Raw genomic sequence first — 15,288 nt, forward strand, 5'->3', positions numbered from 1 at the left:
CATTACCGTCTCCTTTAGCCTAACCGGCATAACCGTGGGAAGTAAAACTCAAAGATTTCATTTTTTCTCTCGTGATACTTTCTTATCATGTGTATATTAAAATTATATTGTGATTACAGTTCCTATGTGAACATATGCACTATATAGTACGCCTAAAAGCAAAAATTATTACGCAATAATATTAAAATAGCAATGACCGATATCTTTTAGACATCCTAACTATATATAAAACTACATGAACTGACATAAATTTTAAAAAATGAAATGAAAATGTGTATTTCCGGTTGACACGGTAAGTTGAAATTTGGCATGATTGTAGCTTTCCGGGACTAACCGACAGGAAAATTGTCAAAAGTGAATATTTTTAATTTTTAGGTAGTCTAAAGAGGGGATGAAAAAATTCCCAATGTTATTTAAATAGGCCTTTTTTTGGGGAGGGGGACATATAATCTCATATAGGTACTTGGAATTAGAATAAAAACTTGAAATTTGGTATGCTTGTACGTTTTCGTTAGCATTACCTAAGTGATCAGTAAAAACAAAAATTTCCAGCTTTAGAGTGATTTTATTAGTAACTCAAATATCTTCCCCATGTTATTTATATGGGACACCTTTTACCCCCCAAAATTATTGGGCACTTCCTATAGGGGCTACAATGATTAAATTTGACATGACTGTAGCTTTTCGGGACTAACCGACAGAAAAATTGCCAAAAGTGAATATTTTTAATTTTTAGGGTCTGATGGGAAGATGGAGAAATTCTCCATGTTATTTAAATGGGCCTTTTTGGACCTATAATCTTATATTTTAGGTACTTGAAATTGGAATAAAAACGTGTAATTCGATGTGCTTGTACATTTTCATTAGCATTACCTAAGTAAATAAGTAAAAATAAAAAAATCCAACTTAAGAATGGTTTTATGGGGAACTGAAAAATCTTCCTGTTATTTATATAGATGTCTACTACACCCCAAAATGTTTAGGCACTTTCAGACGTTCCTAAAAAGGATTAGAAGGATGAAATTTGGCATGATTGTAGCCTTCCGGCACTAACTCACATCAAAATTGCCAAAAGTAAATATTTTTAATTTTTAAGGGCTCTAAAGGGGGATGAAAAAATTCCCATGTTATTTAAATGGACGTTATCTTGGGATACACAATTTTATCTTGTAGATAGTTGAAATAGGAAAAGAAACTTGAAATTCGGTAGAATTGTGAGCTTAAGAAGTGCGAGGCTGTATGCCGAGCAAAGGCGGGGGTTTGGAGCAAAGCCCCCAGCTGAGCAAATTCAGGAAATATGAGGAAAAATTCACGAAATTCACTGTTGATGCAAAGGCTGAAATATAAGAGATGCGAGGCCATAGGCCGAGTAAATACGGGGGTCTGGGGATGAAGCCCCCAGCTAGCCAAAGGTTAGTTAGCAAATATAAAACAAGATATCTAGTATTTAAGATGAGCTGTAACGCAAAATCTCGAAATTTAGTCAATTTTTACAATATATGTAACATTTAATTATAAAATATATACGATAGGAACTAACTTTTTCATATTTTCCAAGAAAATTTTTAGCATAAAAGTTCCTCCTAACCCCCCAATTTCTTTACACACACCCCTGGATGGAAAAGGAATACTCCCCTAAATCCAATTGTATCAATCAGTAGCATATAGATTATTTATTTATTACATCAAGTTAAAAAAGGTTTGCGACATCGTTCTCATGTACGGCTTCGAGAATCACATGACTTCATTGTTTCGGGCGGTGTTTTGATCAAAACAACTGAAAAAACAGACCCGCTCATACCTACCCTCCTGGGCTCCGCGGTTGTTTCCGAGAAAAGAAATTAATGGACAGATGCAGATGACTGAAATTCGCAACGTCTTGAGCGACCATTCACCTACTTCCTCCTTAATAAGGAAAAATGTGACAATATAGTAACAAGCCTATATGTATACCAGATTCAGTTGGTAAGTGCTACTCTGCAAATGGTGTTTCAACGGACAGAAGTTAGAAGGGTGTAGCCAAAACGTTTTTAGAAATGAAGATATCGATCGAGGTAAGAATTATATATATATATTAGACTGAGTCTAGTATTATGCAGGAACGCATTTGTCGCTAGCTTAATTTTTTGTAAAGTATATTTTTATTCACATAAATTCATTGAGCGGATTATTAAAATTACATTAAAAAAGACAAAACAGAAAGATACAAAATATTTGTAAATTGAAAAACTGGATTTCTGCAAAACAATTAAATCAATGAATAATTTTCTTATGAAAGATATTCAGAGCCAAAAACGTAACCAGAAAGGGGCAGGAGCGGAGATTAAGAGATCAAATAATATTACAATTAACGTTAACAACAAGGCTAGAATATTAAAATAATGAAATTCCAACTACGAGGGTCGGCTAAGTTCTCGGCCCGACCCTCTTCCGAATGTACTACCCTGATGTAATTAATGTCATGTGAAATGTTGATCTTTTATATATTTAAGTACCAAATTTCACAATTCTACCATGAACGATTTTTATTTTACAGGTAATTGAATGAACCATGGCGGAGCCAGATGTCAAATTCACCAAAGAGGAGTTGCGAGGTGTAATGAAGTTCTTCTTCCTGCAACAGAAGTCGCCCAAGGAAATCCATGGTTGCATGCTAGACACATTGGGTGGACAGTGCCCTTCATACTCCACTGTGAAGAAATGGTGTGCGAACTTCAAGCGTGGTGAATTTTCAACAGAAGATGGTGACAGGTGTGGCAGGCCAGTGTCAGTGTCGACTCTAGAAAAAGTGGATCAGACTCATGACCTGATTTTGAGCAACAAACTGATTTCGCTTCAGGAGATAGCTGATAAAGTGCACATATCCAAAGAATGTGTTGGGTCAATAATCCATGATCAGTTGGACATGCGCAAGCTTTCTGCGAAATGGATTCCGAAATGTTTGAACGCGGATCAGAAACGCAAACGTGTGAGATCATCGCAGGTGATTTTACGGCATTTTGCGAACTCCAAGGACGATTTTTCGAATCGGCTTGTTACCCAGGATGAAACTTGGTTGCATTACTTTGATCCGGAGACCAAACAGCAGTCATGCGAGTGGTGCCACTCAGGATCTCCAAGGTCCAAAAACTTCAAAGCACAGAAGTCCGCAGGGAAAGTGCTTGCCTCAATATTCTAGGATAAGGATGGTGATTTGCTCTCAGACTACCTTCCAAAGGGCCAAGCCATAACTGCAGAGTATTACTGCAGTGTGCTGAGTAAGGTAAAGGACGCTATTAAAGAAAAGCGCCGGGGAAAGTTGACACGAGGTGTCTTGTTCTTGCAGGACAATGCTCCCGTCCACAAGGCTGGCAGAACAATGGATTTTCTAAGGGACCTAGGGTTTCAGTGCACTGACCACCCACCTTACTCGCCAGATCTTGCCCCTTCTGATTATTATCTGTTTCCAAAACTCAAAACAGCACTGAAAGGACAGAAATTTCAGTGATGAAAAGGTGATAACAGCTGCGGAAGTTTTTTGCAGATCTTGAGATTTTTTTTTTTTTTTTTTTTTTTTTTGAGGGGTTGGAGAAGTTGCAGCATCGAAGTGCCAAGTGTGTTGACCTTCGCGGGGACTATGTTAAATAGCCTCACACTTTTATGCCTGCAGCTCAAGTCCTGGGTTGGGCCGAGAACTTATCAGCCCACCCTCGTATGTACAGTATTAATTACTAAACGAATGTGATTTCAGCATGGGGCGAAGGAATTTTTTTTCCCAATTAATATTTTGAAAAAAAAATCACCTACTAAAACGTGCTGGGGGTGAATAAATTGAAATGGCAGAAATTTGCAAAATAATTACAATAATTCATATGTAATCAAATGATATGTAATTACTGGGTAAAATAGTGGTGGCTAATTCCTAATACAGTGAAAGCTCTCTTAACGGGCCTCTCTCAATAGTGGGCACCTTCATAAAAGGACAAACTTTCTTATTCTTCCATGCCATAAATATGTGTGGTATGGTGTTATGAATGAGAACCCTTCCTTTAAGGGACAACTCTCATTTACAGACAAATAATCGTATTCCACCGATGTCCGTTTTGAGAGGTTTCACTATATTACTTAGTTTAATAATAATAATAATAATAGATGCTCAAATATATGAACTTCCTATATTGAACCTACCACTGCGAAGAGCTTTTATTATTATTATTATTATTATTATTATTATTATTATTATTATTATTATTATTATTATTTGTACTAGAAGTAGTAGTAGTAGTATTTGCTCTTCTTTCTCCCCCCACTTCCTTGTCATTATTTCGCACCCTGGAAGCACTTTCCCCCAAAATATTTTGAATTACAGTATTATTTAGTATTTTAATTCCGAATCATTTCTTTACTAACGCCATCCTCCACAGAATAATATACAGCACAACTTATAAGAAGTTTTTATTTTAAGCAGATTGAGCTCTATAAATGAAAGCTGCGAGGGAGGGGGGAACATGGAACCAGTATTACTCTTGCTAATAGTTGCGTAACAAAATACACTGTTTTCTTTGATTTTGTTTAAAAGTGTATATCACTATTCTGAGAGCACCCCTTTTATTTTGAACACCTCCCAAGTCAAAATTTCTGGCGAACTTACTGGTCTTAAATAGGGCTGCCAGATTTATTTTTGAAAAAGTAAACATTTGTAATCACAAAGTAAGTTTCATTTCATAGTGTGAAACTACACTAAACTTTAAACTATGGGAATGCAATACTCAAATTTGAAGTAGTATATTTATAACTACTGGTTGAGTTGAGTTGATTTAAGAGTTTAACGTCTTGTTCAGCAGCGAGGCTATATGAGACTTGGACCTACTGATTAACATGGAATCCGAGTCACGTGAGCTCCTGCCGGGAAATTACTAGTTGGAGTAGATTAATAAGATCAACCATAGAATGTGTTCCTCGAACGATGAATCCATATCAAAGAACCATTGTTAGCTATGTCTGACTGTTTTTGTTCTATGGCAACAAAGATTGAAACTGGAAATTGTTAATTTGAACCGCTTCCGGATTCAATTAAGGAGTAAAGGAGGAAACAGCACCTACTCTTAAAAAGCTGACTCGATTGAAAAAAAAAGCAACTCGATATATTTTACCGCTTTTGCTCTATGGAAATCAGTATTAAAAGCGGAAGCAGTAGTAAATTTCAACCACAAACTGTTTTTGTAGAGTGATGTGATGGAGAAGGCAGATCGTATCCTTGGAAAGCTGAATCAATAGGGAAAAAAAAACACATCTCGATATCTCGTATCACTTTTGCTCTGTAAAAATCAGTATTGAAACCAGAAATTTCAACCACTTCCAGTTTTAGTAGCGTTATGCAATCTACTTTGGGAAGCTGAATATACTGCAAAAAGCTGCACCTAGATATATTACCGTTTTTGCTCTACGAAAATCAGTATTGAGACCGATAGTAGTAGTAAATTTGAACCACTTCCGGTTTTGGTAGAGAGTTGCCAGCTGTGACTATACACTCTGCTAAGGTACTTAATCGATTAAAGAAAACCGCTTGCCGCTATCTATTATCATTTTCGTTCTATGGCCATGTGTTGAAACCGGAAGTTGCTCATTTGAAACACATCCGGCTTGAATATGGGGTTAATGAAGATTAAATCTATTCTTGGGACGCTGAATCAATTGCAAGAAACCGCATCTTGATATCTCTTACTGTTTTTGCTATGGAAGTCAGTATTGAAACCCCAAGTAATAATAAATTTGAACCAGTTCTGGACTTGGTAGTGTTTGGGATAGTAATTGTACGTTGCCTTGAGACATTGAATCGTTTGCAAGAAATTGATTCTCGCTATCTGTTACTGTTTTCGTTCTATAACGATAAACGTTGAAACCGGAAATGACTAATTTGAAACACTTTCAGTTTGAACAGAGTTAACTGAACCTATTCTTGAGACGCTGAATCGATTAAAAAAAAAATGCATCTCGATATCTCTTACCATGTTTATTCTGATACCTGTCGACAGACGGACGGACAAAGCCGTTCTATAAGAATTCCGACACTTATGCATAGGATACGTTTGGAAGTCTACAAGAAAATATTTTCTTTCAAGGTAAATAGAACTCCCAGAACTGGACTCTTCCCTTCCCAATCAATAAGGAATATCAAATAATTAAGAAAGATGGTCTGCGACATAAAATATTGAGAAAAAAAAAAATGAAATAATCAGTGGCGTATTTTAGACTGTAACAATACGGGAAAAACTGTGCAGGAATGGATCGAGGAACGTAGAATTCAGTACCTTCCACGGCTCACAAATCTTTATCCCATTGAGCATATGTGGGACTCCATAGAATGACACATTGACTCTCTCGAGACCTTCATCTCGCCATTGAAGACAGCATTATGTAACTTGTTGGCGATGACTACCATCATCTTATCACATTACAACGAATTACTCACATACTATATTCCTTCAGTTTTCTTGCAATATTTATTATGTTACACTTGAACATTGCTCATCAGGGACACACCATGTCTTAACCCCTCTTTTTATATGATCTTAAGTTATGATACATATACACAGTGGTGCTATTCTAATTTTCTTACAACCGGTTCTCTCTCTCTCTCTCTCTCTCTCTCTCTCTATATATATATATATATATATATATATATATATATATATAATGTAAATAAAGGTGTGGCAAAATTATACAAACGATACAAGATATCGTCATATTATGTGATCGGAAAGGAAACGGAATGAAGGGTGAATGATACAGTATTGTATTTATGTTACACGAAAACAGGTACTGTAGAAATAGACATGTACAGACGACAGGACGAAACGGAAATGAAAAAAAAAAAAAAAAAAAAAAAAAACAAGCCCAAGAGAAGTGTTGCAAAATGATAGGAACGCAGACACATTTAGCGTAATAACTAGGGTTCGGAAGTTGAAAACCTAAAAAGAACCTATAGAAAGACCTAAAAGTATCTTTCTAAAAAAAAAAAAAGGACCTAAAAACTGAAAAAAAGGACGAAAAATAAGACCCAATTTAATTAGAATTACTGTACATATTTAATGGATATAATGCTCAAGAAATACAAGTTTCTGGTACGTTAACGGTTTGTCCTTCTTCCACAACCTGAAGTACAATCTAAAATAAGAAAACTTCCCCACCCTTACTCCGCCTTGCTGGAGGGCATTGTTACGCCTTCTTATCTGACTTATGATTGTTGCAGATCCAGTCGTTGAAGTATGTCTTATCTTTTAAATTTTCTTTACTAAATAGAAGGGGCCTTATGCAGAGTCGTTTTGACGTATGATTAGCGTCATACTAAAAGCCTGACTAGTGCAGGAAATGTATGTTATTTAAGCTCTTTAGTACGGCACTAACCACGCGTCAGAACAACTTTGCATAAGGCCCAATATGTTTAAGAGGTGGTAATGATTCGAGTTAATGACCAGTAGATTTATTGTCGAAGGATGAAGGGCGTTAAGACGTTAAGACCTATTAAAAACTTTATAAAAAAGAAAGAAAAAAGAAAGACCAATAAGCAGAAATCGCCGAAAACGAAAAAAAAAAAAAAAAAGGACAAATAAAATCCAGAATTTTCTGGCCTACAATGACCCAAAATGAACATATATTATGTTAAGCTTCGTCTTCGCGCACTCGTAAAAAACTAGGATTTTTCCTATTTCCGGGCCCTAGTAATAACACATAGCTAGGTCGCTGCTACGGAACATAGAGGCGCTGGATGAAAAGGCGAGACGTATAGCAGACAATTGATAGAAGTGTAACATAGTGTATTTCGGCAAGGACGTCTGTGCCAGGTGGCAAGTAAGAGAAGTATAATGAGTCGTTGGCAAGTATTGTTTCAGTGCAGAAAGTGGCAAATGGTGGCATATAAACCTAAATATACACCATAATATTCCTAATATTCCTTATTAGGAATATTCCCTAAATATACACCAAGATATGTAGTTTACTTGTAAACAGAGTTAATTGGATATTTATTTCTGAGCAGCAGAAATCAGAATGTGCTGCTAAGTAATTAAATTCGTCCTTAGAGCTTATTTCAATTTGATATGCCTGGTTAATGTCTAAATTTAATAAAATTAAGTATTTTCTCACAAGATATTGTACATAGTAATAAATTGCCCTTTTGAAATACGTATCAAGTATATTTACCTGCTGATATACATATAAGAGATGGCCAGAAAATTTCGGATCTGGTTACCCGGTTCCAGATCCACTGAGGATCGGATACCCGAAACCGCAAGGCGAACCGGGTATCCAAAACTCCACATAAGAAACAGAAATTTGAAAATGCACCTGTTTAACTGACAGTACTTTTCTTTCGCTAAAACTGACATTACAAAGTAAACCATAGAGAGTAAAATCCTGTTTAAAGAATATTATCTTATGTATTAACTATGGTTCTTAGTACAGCTACTGTTTCAGTGGAGTACTCTGCCATTATTTCTATAAGGAAAGAAATAACCAATGAGGTCGTTTATGGCATGAATATTTCATCACTTTTCTCCCAGAAACTGCGCTAGATTTTTTTTCTCTTCTATTGTAATAATTCTTCTTTGCACTGAGCCCAAGTATTTTTGATAGAAACATTATCTTTTGTATTTCCAGCTCAATGCTGAAACGCTAGCGAAAAAAAAAAATCTATTTTCATCCGAGGAACAATGTTCAATGCGATACAAGCAAGCACGACATCAGTACTGAATTAAGACCTTGCAATTGGGCACCAAGAAAATTAAGGAATTTACGCGCTGACAAAGTTTATACCCACTGATATTAACATGAATAAAACTGTCATTGTTCGCAGAATGGAAAGATGCACGAAGCCAAAATTCAACAACTGAGTATGTAAAATGAGCCATCTATTCGATCTTCAATCGTTCACACCGACAACCAACGAATGTTTAATTAATTTACTTTTACTAATAAAATTTCCCACATTGCACTTTTCAGTTTGGCTTTAAGTCGTTTTTACTGATCACTAAACACTTCACCTATATCAAAAATCAAGAAATTTCCTGCAAACCTCAAAACAAAGAAATGCAGATGCTTATATACTTGGGTGGTCTGTTTATCGCTTTATTACCTGCTCAGATGAGAAGTGGATAAAATGAACCTAATTAATAGGCAACGGAGATGGATGGTTCCCATTCCGAACAGATCGAGCAGACCCATAAGCGACGTGGAAATAAGACTTGTTTTCTTGATTTGGGACGCACTCAGTACCTTGCTCTGACCGCCTTTTGCTCAATTTAGCACATCTATTCTAAATCGAGAATACAACGCGAAATAAATCACACCCCAACCTGGAATCGAACCTAGTTCGTTTGGTTGTACTTAAGATTTCTTGCCAACTACGCTACCGCAGCTCCAATAATAAACTACTATAGTACTCACGCCGAGTCGTGAAGCTTGGGCTCTAAACCAATCATAGAGATATTTTGCTTGAGCTCCAACCCATCGGAAATCCTCGGTACAATTCGTGGAGCCGCTTCCCGAGCGTACACATGGGGAAACGTCAAACAGCTGAAATTCATCAACAATGTTGCCAAACTTTGAAGATATAGTAAACGATATATATATATATATATATATATATATATATATATATATATATATATATATATATGGTGCCTTCCATTTCAATTCAGGCAGAGCATGTACCATCACCATCTCAGATATTGTTGAAACTTTTTTATAGCAACTAGACATGTTTTTAAGAGACCCATATATATATATATATATATTGTTTTGTCGAAAAAAATTTTCCCGGCAAGTAATGGGCCATCAAAGACGGGGAGTACAATTTATGAATTGTAGAAGACATGGAAAATGGTCAACTTCGGAGCCTCACCATTCGGCTATGGAGACAGGTAGAGTTATAATTCTTGTGGTATGTACATAGGGATATAAATAAACTATATTTTATTATAGTTTGGTTTGCGCATGCGTATCTTTTTGTACATACATTAACAAATGAACGTCAATTTATCTGAAAAGTCGAAGTTTGCGAATTTTTTTCGAGCACTTCCGGTTCGAATTTTAAAATTCTGTTTTCACGGTTGGTTAGACCTGGTTACCCGCTTTCCGAAAAAATTTTTGTATCGCTTCTGTGTGCAACCGTTTTGTCGCAAAAAATTCGAGAAATTGTAAAATTTTCAAAAATCGCCATTTTTGGACGACATTTTCTCGAAAACACCATCTTTTAAAATTCTGAAATTTTGTCAGATGGTTCAACTTTACATGAATAATAAACACACCAAATACCATTCTCGACCAATGCTTCATGAATTAACTGCAGCCTTTTAAAGTTAGCGAAGTTTCGTTCACTTTGATGTCACAGTTAGCAACACTGGGAATAATAAAAGTGCAATGATTTGATGATGTTTGTGGTTCACATTCATTAAATGAAGAATAAAAGGTTTTCTTGATTGTTTTTGTCATTATTTTGATCAAGAAGGCTCTCTGAAATAGTAAAATGGGCATCCCCCTACTCCTTCGTTTTCTTAAACCGAAATAATCTGAGGTGGAAATTACGATTACGAAACACACAAATTTTAAGTTTACTTGAAATGGCCATCCAATAAATTCTGATGATCTACAAAAAGCCTGAACTATTACGTCAATGATGATTTGGAATGCTCCAGATAAAGTCTCAAATTAAGTGCGATGTCATTATAGTGATCGAAAAAGGACAAAAAGTTTAAAAAAATTGAAACGTTTTCTTACACGTATCCAAAGAAATTTACTGACTTTTTAAACAGAACAATCTCAACATTAGAATGGGTCACTCGGAATTTTACAGTATTCGACTAAAGTGGGTCAGTCTGCAACCTGCGAGGGAAGTGTGTATGTGTATGTGTGTGTGTGTGTGTGTGTGTATTGTGCAAATTTTAAGTTAGCTGCTACTGCGTTGCTACAAATCAAAGGTGCAGCCTGTATTGAAACTGTCATGAGTGACCTATTTCCTTTAGTAGTATGATCCGTAGAAAATGACAACTGTCTTCTTCAAGAATGTGGAGAATGTCCTGGAGTGGAAGGAATAAGTGTGGTCTTTAATTATTGATCCTGATGAAAATGAAAGTGTTACGTATGCCATATGGGAAAACAATAATCTCGTTAAAAAAAAACTGACACTTTCTGTTTTCGTATCGTACATTGCTTGTTTAACTGTAAGACTTGTAATTCATGACTACATCAAGAATTAATTGCTACCGAAAAGCACCGTATAAAATTTCAAGATACAAATTCTATTTCACTTCATGTGGACTTCGCTGAAAACTGGACTGTTATTCTGCAAAGTGAAATTCAGAGTTATCACCGGAATATGAAACAACTAACAGTTTTGTTGTAATAAACGACGATAAAACACACGATTCGGCTCATGTACTCATAGCCATAGACAAGATTCTAAAAATTCTCGAAGAAAAGCAAAAATATACTTTATAGAAAAAGGTTTGAATACGAGAAAATAAGTGTCTACAATTTCCTAAACCGTGTCAGTGATTTCTGATGGCGCTGCATCCCACTTTAAAAATCGATTTAAGATCTTCGAGATGCAGACAGGTCCAATAAAGCAGTGGTTTTGCAGTGAAACCGGCCATGCATGGTCTCTGCGACGGTACTGAGGGGGGGGGGGGAGGTGTAAAGAATGTGGCAACGCGTCATAACCTTAGGCAAATACAGATATACAGTATTAAAACCGCAGAAGAAAAAAATGAAATGAAATCTTTAAGTTTTACGTCCCACGATTATGCCGGATAGGCAAAAGTAGACTGGAAGATTATGAGAAATGAATGAAATGCAGAAAGTGGGAGGAAACGGGATAACCCCGAGAAAACCCACGAGCACGGTGTTTGTCCACCACAAAGCCCACACGGCGCGATCTGGGATCGAACCAGGGACCCCAAGCACCGGAGGTGAACGCTCTACCACCGAGCCCCCACTAAAACCGCAGAAGAATTCGTGAGTATAGTGCAAGTACAAACTCCGGGTATTACTCTCGTTTTGTTGCCTGGAACTGAGTTCGACGACTTTCGGAAGAAAAAAGGGAAAGTATGCGACCGGTAACTGGTATTCAACGAAGTCATCTTTGGCTTTCGGAAAATGGCAAAATTTTTATTGTAGTAACGGGTCACCATGAACTAAGTTGAAGTGCTGTTTATGCTTCCACATGGACGTTCAGCATTTGTGACTATAAACAATGTGTTACGCAGGGCGGATCCAGGACGGACTTCTGGAGGGGGATATACTGCTACTTAGAGCTACGAGCTCCAAACTCTGAGATCGGTTTTATTTATATATAAAATAAAAAAGTTTCTTCCCAGTAGATCCACTCCTGGACAAGTTGTGAGTGAGCCAACACCTATTGGAGCACCTGCACGGTTACATGCTATTAGACACCAATCAAGCAAATGATTGGTCCATGTAAAAAATAAAAAAAAATAAATAAATAAATAAAAAAAAAAGAGTGAAATTTTGTTTCCGAAGACCATTTTAAGTAAGTGAACTTGAAATTTGTGCGTTTCGTAATCGTAATTTCCACCTCAGATTATTACGGTTTAAGAAAACGGGGAGTAGGGGGAGGCTCATTTTACTATTTCAGAGAGCCTTCTTGATCAAAATAATAATAATAATAATAATAATAAACAATCAAGAAAACCTTTTATTCTTCATTTAATGAATGTGAACCACAAACATCATCAAATCATTGCAATTTTATTGTTCCCAGTGTTGCTAACTGTGACATCAAAGTTAACAAAACTTCGCTAACTTTAAAAGGCTGCAGTTAATTCATGAAGCATTGGTCAAGAATGATATTTGGTGTGTTTATTATTCATGTAAAGTTGAACCATCTGACAAAATTTCAGAATTTTAAAAGACGGTGTTTTCGAGAAAATGGCGATTTTTGAAAATTTTACAATTTCTCGAATTTTTTGCGACAAAACGGTTGCACACAGAAGCGATACAAAAATTTATTCGGAAAGCGGGTAACCAGGTCTTACCAACCGTGAAAACAATTTTAAAATTCGAACCGGAAGTGCTCAAAAAAATTCGCAAACTTCGACTTTTCAAATAAATTGACGTTCATTTGTTAATGTATGTACATAAAGATACGCATGCGCAAACCAAACTATAATAAAATATAGTTTATTTATATCCCTATGTACATACCACAACAAGAATTATAACTCTACCTGTCTCCATAGCCGAATGATGAGGCTCCGAAGTTGACCATTTTCCATGTCTTCTACAATTCATAAATTTTACTCCCCGTCTTTGATGGCCCATTACTTGGCGGGAAAATTTTTTTCAACAAAACAAAAAAATATGGCTCTCTTAAAAACATGTCTAGTTGTTATAAAAAAAGTTTCAACAATATCTGAGATGGTGATGGTACAATTTTATATTTTTTTGCCTGAGTTGAAATGGAAGGCACCATATATAAAGCATTTAAAAATTACCAATAATAACACTGTAGAACAATAACTACTGTAAGAACTATTCTCAAATGGTGACAATAGCACAAATAGTAACAACGAAAATATAACGCAACAAAAAACATTTAACAAAATGGAATTTGATGCCAATCCGACAACATTGTACTCTCGGGAGATTTTCCGTGTAGCGCGAGAGAAGACACTGACAAAGTTCGATGGGTTGGGGTTGACGACCGGAACACACCCTCGCGTTCTATTGGGTGGTGAAATCGGTAGATCTAGGTCAAGCTTCACGACTCGGCGCGAGTACTATAATAACATAAAATGTATCACGTGACTCTACAATCATAACGCAACAAAGACAGTAATGTACACTCCTAACAACAACAGAAATTGATCAAGACAAAAGCTACAAATATGTTACGATCAATATATATAATTCAACATTGGCAACTTTCTACGCCAAAGCCTAATCTACCATACGAAGTGTCCAGATACTGTTCAATCTTCTTATTACTGAAACTTCCATCGACTAAATAGGGGCGGTATCATGTCTGGAATTTACAAAATAAACGAACTATAACAAACGAATATGGACCTAAATTTTGTTAAGAGAACAAATCTTAATACAACACAACACGGGAGTTTAGTGGAAGAGCGCTCACATCTGGTGAGGATTCCCTTGTTCGATCCTAGTCCACGCCAGTTTATGCTGTACAACATCGTATGTGAATTTCTCATTTTCTCTCACATTGTCATTCCACCCATTCTTTCGTAATCCTTTACTTTCGTTAACCATCCGTATCCCTTAGCCTAAAGGAAACAAACGGGGGGGGGGGGGGGGGGAAGCGTCAAACTAAAAATTTTATTTCATTTCTTACAAACATCACATTACATATAAATTTATATGACCAGAGATTACCAAAGAACGTTTTCCCTAAGAGCTTCTACACTCGTTTCCAAAACATCAATTCCATTGCGATGAGAATAGCTAAGTGACCAATTCAACAAACACTCTCCTTTTTTCCATTTCTTTTCCTGGACTGTGCGCTGACCCTTATATGTCATTTATATTTTAGACAAACGAAAGTACCAGTTCAATGTTAGGATTATTCCCAGGAGTTTGCATGTGATATTCTGTCACATACCATTAACACTTTCAATCCGACTGTACTTCTGGAACAACAGGCTGTAACTTAACGTTACATCCAAGTGTTGTTTGGGAACGACGCGATCATTTAATATTCAAAATTTAACAGGTAAGCAAGACAGCAAATTGCAAAGAAAAAGATAGAAGGTCCCTTGAAATCAAATTCAATACTTGCAAAATGGAACCACTTACTTTCCAATATATATATATTGCGTTGATAATTACTGGAATACAGAAGCTATTTTGAACAATAGATATCCAACAGCAATTGGCACATCAAGGGAATTTTGTTTTTGAAATTTTGGTCAAGTTGCACGTGAATGATAATAATACTCAAGTAACTAGGGATCTACAACCTGATTTGTACATATTAGGTATTTTTAACAATTGCGAAGTATTTATAAACGTTTAAGAGTACATAAATCTGTAGTCGCTCAGTGCCTGAATGTAGAAAATCATTTGTCAAATAGACCTGTTGCTACGTAGACCAGAAAACCGGAAGCATACGGTACTTCATCCTCTAATCGATTGATATTTATACTTTCATTTCTGAAAGTTTCAAACGTTCAGAATGAAAGCTTAGGAAGATACGATTTAAAAAAAAAAAAAAAATAACCCTTATTTTCCCCAAGACACAGAGCTTTGACAACTTAAATACCCTTAGGATCGAAA

At 36.1% G+C, this 15,288-nt stretch overlaps 1 protein-coding gene across 4 annotated transcripts in view; it reads right to left on the bottom strand.

Annotated features, from left to right (window-relative positions):
* Nucleotides 1–15,288, bottom strand: part of LOC145690625 (glycerate kinase) — a 57,924-nt gene that overhangs the window by 25,732 nt on the left and 16,904 nt on the right. The window lies entirely within an intron of this gene.

The sequence above is a fragment of the Thermobia domestica genome, chromosome 7 (genome assembly GCF_964235325.1).
Source record: "Thermobia domestica chromosome 7, izTheDome1.hap1.1, whole genome shotgun sequence".
Taxonomy (NCBI): Eukaryota; Metazoa; Arthropoda; class Insecta; order Zygentoma; family Lepismatidae; genus Thermobia; species Thermobia domestica.